This window comes from Vipera ursinii (assembly GCF_947247035.1).
Source record: "Vipera ursinii genome assembly, chromosome: 1".
NCBI lineage: Eukaryota > Metazoa > Chordata > Lepidosauria > Squamata > Viperidae > Vipera > Vipera ursinii.
Genome location: NC_139512.1, coordinates 96263783 through 96273344, shown reverse-complemented (window position 1 = coordinate 96273344; position 9562 = coordinate 96263783).

Below are 9562 nucleotides of genomic sequence, written 5' to 3'. Positions count from 1 at the left end.
TTCCGGGCAGCTGGGTTAAAACTCAAATGGGAGAAATGCTCAATCGGAGTTCCCTCTACAGACTTTCTAGGATATAGGATAGACGGCAAGGGTATTCACCCCACCAATTCCAAAATACAAGCAATCAAAGCCGCCCCCCCCCCGAAAAATAAAACGGAGCTCCAGTCATTCCTAGGGCTCCTGAACTTTTACCACTCCTTTTTACCTGGCAAAGCCACAATAGCGGAGCCCCTCCATAGGCTGTTAGACAAAGGAGCCCCCTGGCACTGGACCACAGTGCACAATGACAGTTTTAAACAGCTGAAACAATTGCTCTCTAGCGATACCACCATATCGCATTACAATGAAACCAAACCCCTATGCATCGCCTGCGATGCGCCACCTTATGGCATTGGGGCAGTCCTCAGCCACTCCCTAAACGACGGCACTCAAGCTCCAATAGCATATTACTCCAGGACCCTTTCAAAGCCCGAACGTAACTATGCACAAATAGATAAGGAAGCCCTGGCCATAGTAGCTGGAATTAAAAAATTCCATGATTATCTCTACGGCAGACCTTTCACAATCTACACGGATCACAAACCCCTCCTAGGAATATTCACATGGGACCGTCAAACTCCCCAAATTTTGTCCCCGCGCATGCTGCGATGGACCACATTTCTATCCGTATATTCCTATCAGCTGGTTTACAAGCCCGGCAAGGAAATTTCCCATGCTGACGGCCTCAGCAGGCTCCCACTACCTCAAATGGACCCAGACCCAGCCCCAGCTGGCCAAATCCTGGCCATACAAGAACTCACGGAATGCCCAGTGACAGCCAAGGACATTGCCCACGCCACAAGTAGGGATCCCGCCCTCAGCAGGGTACTATCCTGGGCCTCATCAGGCTGGCAATCTTCTTGCCCCAGCCCCTCCATCCAGCCATATTTTACAAAGCGCCATGAGCTCACCACCCACTTAGGCTGCATCCTCTGGGGATGCAGGGTGATAGTCCCACCCTGCCACAGAACCAAGGTTCTCCAAACCCTTCACGACGGCCACCCGGGCATCACTAAAATGAAAGCCTTGGCACGTAGTTATGTTTGGTGGCCCTCCCTAGACAGGGACATAGAACAACATGTAGCCGGCTGCTATCTCTGCCAGCAAACCAGACCTGCCCCACCCCATGCCCCAGTACACAAATGGGAAATCACAACCAACCCCTGGTCCCGCATCCACCTCGATTTTGCCGGCCCATTTCAGGGTCAGACCTTCCTGATTATTGTAGACAGCTACTCCAAATGGCTGGAGGTTCTCCCGGTTTCAAGCACCACCACAAGTGCCACCATCCAAGCCTTAAAGGGAGTTTTTGCCACCCATGGTCTTCCAGATGTAATAATCACTGACAAAGGGCCTCAATTTACCTCCCGTGATTTTCAGATCTTCACGAGGAGCAACTGTATTAGGCATGCGACATCGGCCCCATTCCACCCGTCGAGTAATGGCCTCGCAGAGGTCATGGTGAAGACCACCAAGGACTCTCTCCGCAGACTTGTCGTCGGGAACTGGCACCTCCGACTCGCCCGCTTCCTCCTCGCACACCACACCACTCCCGTGTCCACCACCGGGAAATCCCCCGCAGAACTCAGATGGGGTCGCCGGCTGGTGACTCGCCTTGACAGGCTGCACCCTGACAGGCCAGCAGCAGAAAAGCCGAACGGCCTGCCACACAAAACATTTACTCAGGGACAAAATGTCTGGGCTCGCAATTATGGGGGAAGGGATAGATGGACCCAGGGGGTAGTTCTCGATCAAACCGGCCCTTTGTCTTACACCATCAACATTGGTGGAGGACTCACACTGCGAAGGCACGCGGATCAACTTCGGCCCAGAGCACCCACCAACACCGCGCCAGAACCAACGTCGGAAAATCCCGACCCCCCCCAGCACCATTTACCCGGAAGACATTCCTACTCCCACCGATCTCCAACCCGACACCCCCGAGGAGGCCCCCGTGACAAACATAGAACCACCAGCTCGCAGATCCACTCGACTGAAGAAGCCTCCAGCATACCTGACGGACTTTGAATGGGCCGGGAGCTCGCCAACACGCTCCAACACCAGTTGATTACTTAGTTCAAAGTTATGTGTTCTACCAAGGGGGGGGGAAGGGGTGCAGCATATTCACGATAATAATGACAGCTGTCACAGGCCGCTTCACGCGGCCGCACTGACAGCTGTCAAAGGAATCGCGCATGTGCAGTTGCACCCCGCGGCCTGCCAAAGACCGTCTACACGCGGCCTTTTGACAGCTGTCAAACGCCACGCATGCGCCCTGCCCGCGAGCTGTCAAACCGCGGGCTGTCAACAGCAGCAGCCGCTAACTGTCAAAACTGACGCATGCGCCCTGACAGCGGCTAGCTGTCAAAACACCAGCCGCCCGCCAAAACCAGCTGACGGGATTCCCCCCAGCTAACGCGCTTGCGCTATCACTGGGGGAAATGTCAAAACTCCCAGCTGGCCCATTGGCACACAGTTCCTCGGCGGGAAGAATTCCCGCAGCTGATTTGCTGTCCCATTTGACAGCTGCCTATATAAGGCATGTTGTACTGTTCTTGTTTGTCCGGGCTAAGTTAATAAAGGCTGTTAATGAAGACGCGTCTCCCTCGTCCTTCCTGCCGCTAATCCACTCTCCTCTCTCTCAAAGGCAGAAACTGCTGCAGAGAGGAGACAGATCTTTTCAGGGTGAGTCTGGAGCGGCAGGAAAAGAAGGGGAAGCATGCGGTATCTTAGTGGGTCAGGGAGGCCTTGGGGGCCTGTTCTATCACTAGGCCCCCATGGCCTTCCCCACCCTGAGATACCTCAAGTGCGCTTGACGAACCACTCATTTGCCCATGCATTCAATTAGCAAATGCATGGATGAAAGCAGGGAGTGATCTCATTCAAGGTACAAGATTCACCCATACGAATACTCGAGTTATGAGTGGAATGGGCAGGATCCATTACCTTCATAACCTGAGGACTACCTGTACAACTAAAACCATTTTCATCAGAAAATCCTTAATCACATTCACTCATCACAATTTTATTGTTCCTGTTGTGAAATGGACTGTCCTATAATATAGCATACCTGTTCAAAGACAGATTATCAGGAGTAGGTCAGAGAGAATATATGTTACAATGATAATAATTGTGCTAAGTATAATAGTTTATTACCTTGCTTTAGTTTATGTGTAGACCTTCCCACTCCCAAGGTTTGAAGAGTCTCTCTGAACTCAGCTTTTCAACATAAACACTTCTCAGCATAACTTTCATGCTTCACATTGCTTAAGCAGGATACAATGACAGCTGTTATTACTGATGTGGATCCTGCCTTCTTTTTGCCATGTAATAAGACCCTGTTCTGTATTAGCTCACTAAATCAGTATGATTATTACTTTGTCACCAACATTCCTTAATGTTTTAGACCATTCAGTGACAGTAAAACACAGGTGGTTCAAGGTCTGTAGTCTAGTGTGTTAGTGTCTAATTGTTTAGATTCTAACATATTAGGGTGGAAATGCACCAGTCTATTGTTTTTGGCACTTGCATTTTAATAACATGTTTGGGAACTATTTGTGGTTTGGTTCACTGCCCCAGTTTTGATTGGAGAAAGTAGCAGGTAATATGGCTGTATGTGTGAATAATAATAACAATAACAACAACAACAACAGTAGTAGTAGTAGTAGTAGTAGTAGTAGTAGTAGTAGTGGAGTTGGAAGGGATCTTTGAGGTGTTCTAGTCCAATTCCCTGCTCAGGCAGGAAACCCTATACCATTTCAGACAAATGGCTGTCCAATTTCTTCTTAAAAACTTCCAGTGTTGGAACATTCACAACTTCTGGAGGCAGGTTGTTCCAATGATTAATTGTTCTGACTGTCAGGAAATTTCTCCTTGGTTCTAGGTTGCTTCTCTCTTTGGTTAGTTTCCATCTGTTGCTTCTTGTCCTGCCTTCAGGTGCTTTGGAGAATAGCTTGACTCCCTCTTCATTGTGGCAGCTCCTGAGATTTTGGAACACTGCTATCATGTCACCCTTTGTCCTTCTCTTCATTAAACTAGACATACCCAATTCCAGCAACCGTTCCCTATATGTTTTAGCCTCCAGTCCCCTAATCATCTTTGTTGCTCTTCTCTGTAATGTACAATTACACAGGAACCGTATGGCTGAGTTCACACCCTGCACTATGCAACAATATGCTTCCTTAGTTAAACTGAACATGCTGTGAGAACCCAAGCCATTGAGGTTTAATATGTTTTACAAAATTACTTATGGTACATGATTACAGAAACCATGATTTAACACAGTATGTAAACCAAGGCAGGACTTCAGCCTTCTTCAATATTGTAGCAGTATTATTCATCTCCAAATGTTCTCTTTGTATTGTCTCAGTTATTTTAAACCTAGCTTTCCTCCAGATTCCCTACTTTCTCTTTCCTATCTTGATGTTTATTTCAATTTACTTTGCTATATTTTTTATCATTTTCTGGTATTGAGGTTTTTAACACTTGTTAGCCATCCAGAGTTACTTGGTAGGTGGGTGACAATATAACTCTATCATCTGCCTGCCTATCTGTCTGTCTGTCTGTCTGTCTGTCTGTCTGTCTGTCTGTCTATCTATCTATTTCTGTACTTGCATACATTTACTTGTACAGTATGTTCTTAGGACATTTTATTATCATATCAGTATTAGCAGAATTCTAGCAATTTTTAAAAAATATATTTTGAAGGAAAAAGGATCCAAGGCTTATCAGAAAGTATTGATCAAGTATAAACCCTTCCCCATTTCAACAAACACTAATGGGTACTGTACTGTACCATTAAGTAAAATGAGGGAATCGTGTTCATGTAGGCAGCACCTGAATTCTTCTATACGCATATTGTCTCTTCATGCCCAGATCCTGGCAGGAAGAATATTGACTGTTTGAGTATAAACACAGAAAAATAACCAGCCAAAGCCACAAAACCTGAAAGCCCTGCAGCCCTTTCATTGTTTTGCCAGCATGTAACAGGATGTTGCCTTCAGAGGCAAGAGAGAAGATTGTCCTGTTGCACTTAAAATTCAACTGAAATTTCTATTGACTTCTGCACAGAAGATGGTGAGCATCAACCTCATTTTTTACTGAAAAAAAATTACATACTTTTATATGTGACCATGATGATCCATAAGAAGAAACAACATCCTAAATTTTGCTGAACAATATATAGCTTGATAACTTCAGCAGGTGGCAGCACCTGACTGGCTTTCTCTGAGCTAGCAAAATAAGCAGAGTCACATCTGATTTGAAGGGAGCCTATCGGAAAATGCCAAGACTATAGGCTAAATTATGAAACTGAAAAAGATCCTGGAAATAGGAAATCACTTTGGTACTGTAGTAAGCAAATTTACATGAGTGTATATTCATGAACTCACCAAGTGCAAAACTCAACCTGGAGAGATTTGATTTAACTTTTCAAGGGGCTCATTTACTGTTCGCCACAATGCAAAGGCACCTCACAAATTGTTTGCTGAGGACATGTCATCACAATGAAGCCCCCATCTTGTTACCCAGGGCACTGCTGAAGCATGTCAGGCAGGCTGTGCTATGTGGGCAGATGCCCTCTAAGAAACATTTCCCCAGTCAGGACTTATTCATTCTTGACTATATTGTTTCTTGCCTTATTACAGAAACTTCTGGAGTGTTCCATCTGTGCTGCACTCAACTTACCAGCACATGCCTGTTCTGCAAGCCAGAAATGTAAGTGATTAGAAAGTTAACGTGAGAAAAATAATGTCCTCGCCTTACCTTGCAACATGTGAACTTGTAAAAAACATGTCAATGTTCCTGATTGTTGTGATGTATTCAGATAACTATGGGGCATTCATTACCTTTGAGAAGAAGGCACCGATATTGAAAAGCTGCCTTATTGGACCAAAGACGCCTCATTAAAAATATTATATTTGGGGATGGGGATGGGAGGTAAAATTTTGCTGGAATTTACAGAAGAGGTTATTCTCAACTTCTGGAATGTTTTGTAGAAGTACAGTTCTCAAAGTGTAACCCTAGTAATCAGCCTAAAAGCACAAAGGGGATGGAAGAAGTGAGAAAAGTGAATGAATAGTAGAAAGCTTGTTGAGATTGGTGATTCCGCTTAAAGGGAACTCCCTTCTTCATAAGATCAATTAATGATGCAATCAGTGCAGAAAAATTGGGAATAAATTTATGATGAATATTAGCAAAGTCCCTCAAATGTGTTCTGTAACTGTCAGTGATGGCTCCCAGAACAGATCCTTAGTTCTTTTGGTTTTCTTCCCAAGGAAAATGATACCCCAACAAATTAATGTAATGATAGAAGGGAATAATTGTAGCTCAGGCTTGAACTGTAGGGTCCTTGGTGCTCTCTGAGCTTGGTTGTTTTCTTGCAGACGTTTCATCACCCAACGAGCTAACTAGGTAACACAAATTGTACTGGTAAGCAGGTCAAAGGCAGACTTTTCTAGCTTAACCCAGTGTGAAGCCCATACCCAGAGACAAGACAGCAAGATCCAATTGAGTCCACTCCTTATTTGCTTATATCTAATGGACAGTGTTATGTACTGGGCTTTTGGGTACCACACCACGTGCGTTGCTGGAGAGCTAACGGCTCTCCAGCAACCCAGACAGGCCGTCTTCGGGCCTGCAATTGCTCAGCCTCTGGTGGCAAGCGCGGGTTCAATCTTATTGGCTGCTACCATAGGGCTTGGGGCTGGGTGCAGCCCAAGCTCAAGTATTGTTCCATTTAGAATACTTCAGCTGTGTGTCTTCATTCCTGCTCACCCATATCCAGTATGGAACTGAGTAATCTGGGCTTCTTTCTGGGGAAGCTCTTTGCTAAAAGTATCCCCCACCATCATCTTTGCTCTTGTACATTCAATCACACCTGGTGACTCTATTAATAGAAAAGTGCTCAGACTTGATCAGTAGGGAGGAGAGGATCCCAGAATGAATCAATAGTTTATCTGAATAAACAATCAACTTGTAAAAGAAAATCAAGGAAAGTATGATTCATACATTTGCCAACCTCTGGGACATCCAGATTTTCCATAGCACATATCCAAGGTAAATAAATATTTATGTCCCTCTTTCATGTGAATCATACAGTACGAAAATCTGAAATCCAGTCAAGTAAATGAAACATTTCCTCTTCCTTCTTTTATGTTAAAAGAAAAATAAGACAGAGGGAAAGACAGATATAGGTTTTATGTATAAGACAGATTCATAAAAATTGCAAAATATAAAGAGTATATGAAAAAGTAGAATAATATAACATAAATAAAAAAGTATAAAAGATTTAATTGAATAAATTTCTTACTTTCATCCTTAGATATCAACAAATTAAAACATATTGACAGTTTAATACTTTAGCACTTTCAAATAATTACATTGTAAGTATACTTAAAAATAAATTGAAACTAAAATAGGACAATTTTTTCATATATGATTTATCTCAGATATTGATGAGAACTTCTATAGTTTCAGCTATGCTTAACAAAGGGATTAACTGTGATTTCCAGTTAAAAGGATAAAGTATCCTGGCAGCAGTTAACAGTGCATTTTGTGGGTATTTTAATAGAAAGTAACCAATAAAAAAGAAATTTTTATCCTGCAGCAAATCATGTAATAGAATAGATGAGCTTTATGATGCTTCCAAACATTCCAACTTGATTTTACATATTTCCTTTTGGTGCAGATATATTTCTACCATTATGATTCTTCCTTCTTTATCTGAGTATACCAATTTAGAATCTATTGTCTCTTTGATGTATACAGCGACCCCTTTTTTCTGATGTGCTGATGTATAATAAAGTTTTCCAATTTTTGAGTATTCCAATAATTTATGATGCTGTTCTTTTACGTGTCAGCTTTTAGGAATTTTTATGCAGCAAATCATGTAATAGATGAGATTTATGATGCTTCCACTAGATATGATCAAACATTCCAACTTGATTGTACATATCCAACAATTTTCTAAATATGTATTGTCCCTATTAATAATCACTTCTGGAGCAGTGTATTGTATTGATTTCCTCATCGTATATTACTCACAGTGAATGGTTTTTTTCCATCAATACACCCATTGTCCTGTTTAAGTTCTGCACTCTTTTGATCATTTAATCTTTAACTTTGCCATAGCAAATTTTTGTATTTTGTGTTATAAAATTTCTATTTTGTGTTATAAGTATGTCAACACCCCGTCCCTGGAGTCTTTGAGGATCTGGACAGAGAGAAACCAATTCCAATTTAATTCTACAAAGCGCTAGTGACTGTGGTTGCTGAGACCACCTACGTTCACGATCTTCTCCCATTCAGGAATAGTGCACAGTCTGGAAGTCCTCTGGGACTCACAGCTCTTGCTAAAAGAGCCTTGGCTCCAGAGTGACTTTGCATAACTACATCAGGCAAAGACTCCTGGTAGCCCTCCAGATAATCATCATATCACCTCACAGCTCAACTACTGCAGTGTGTGCTATATGGGATTGCCACTGAAGAGCACTCATAAGCTATTGTTCCAGAATGCACCAATGTGAGCAGTGGTGGACATGCCTTGCTATGCCCACATGATTTCCTCCCTTTACAAGCCACACTGATTGCTTGTATGTATGCTTCTGGATGAAATTCCAGGTGCTGGTTATCATCTATAAAGACCTACATGGTATAGGACCCTATTATTTGAGGGACTATCTACTTTCTTTCTGAACTGTATGAGTTGACAAAGCTAACATAGTCTGGGCCCCCTCAATCAAGCATTGTGATCTTTTGGGACTCAGGAACTTTCTCTGTTGTACACCTATATTTACAACCATTCTAATTCAATTCTCTAACTGAATTAAAGAAGTATCTGAACCACTTATATATTTTTGCTTATTTTGGATTTAAGCCATATTTTTTTACATGTTGCTTGGTAAAGAATCTAATTTAATTATCTCAAGGTCATCTTCCTTACTCTTTATGTCTAGTGCTCTAGACATGTCTGAAGTAAATTCATCTCCCAAAACTCATCTGAACATCAGGGGGAACCTTTGGGATTCCCATTCATGGAGAGCGCAATCCAAACTAAGGCTGCCATCAACTACTCATTCCCAACAGCAACTAAGGCCTTAGTTGAACAATGCATGAGAGCTTCATGAACTACACCAGGTTCTCTCTGGAATCCTACCAGATCCATCAGTTATATGGGTGAATTGGTCAAATAGGTCCCTTCTCCTTGCAGTGGGGGAACAATCACTGAAAACTAAATGGCTAACAAGAAGTAATCTATCCAAGACAAGGAACTGATGACAACTGCTCCCCATCCAGATCACATTGCCACTGCCCCAAGATAAAAGTTAGATCTAATGTGTGACCATCACCGAGTCAGGCCATCAGTAATTTGGATTAAGTCCATGGTTGTCATGAAGGCCATGGACTCCTGCATATCTCTAATTGTAAGTCAAGCAAAGAAAGGTTGAAATACACCAGCACCTGGAATTTCACCCAGGATAGAGAATTCCACTGCCAGCCTGTAATGGTATGTGGGAATGACCTT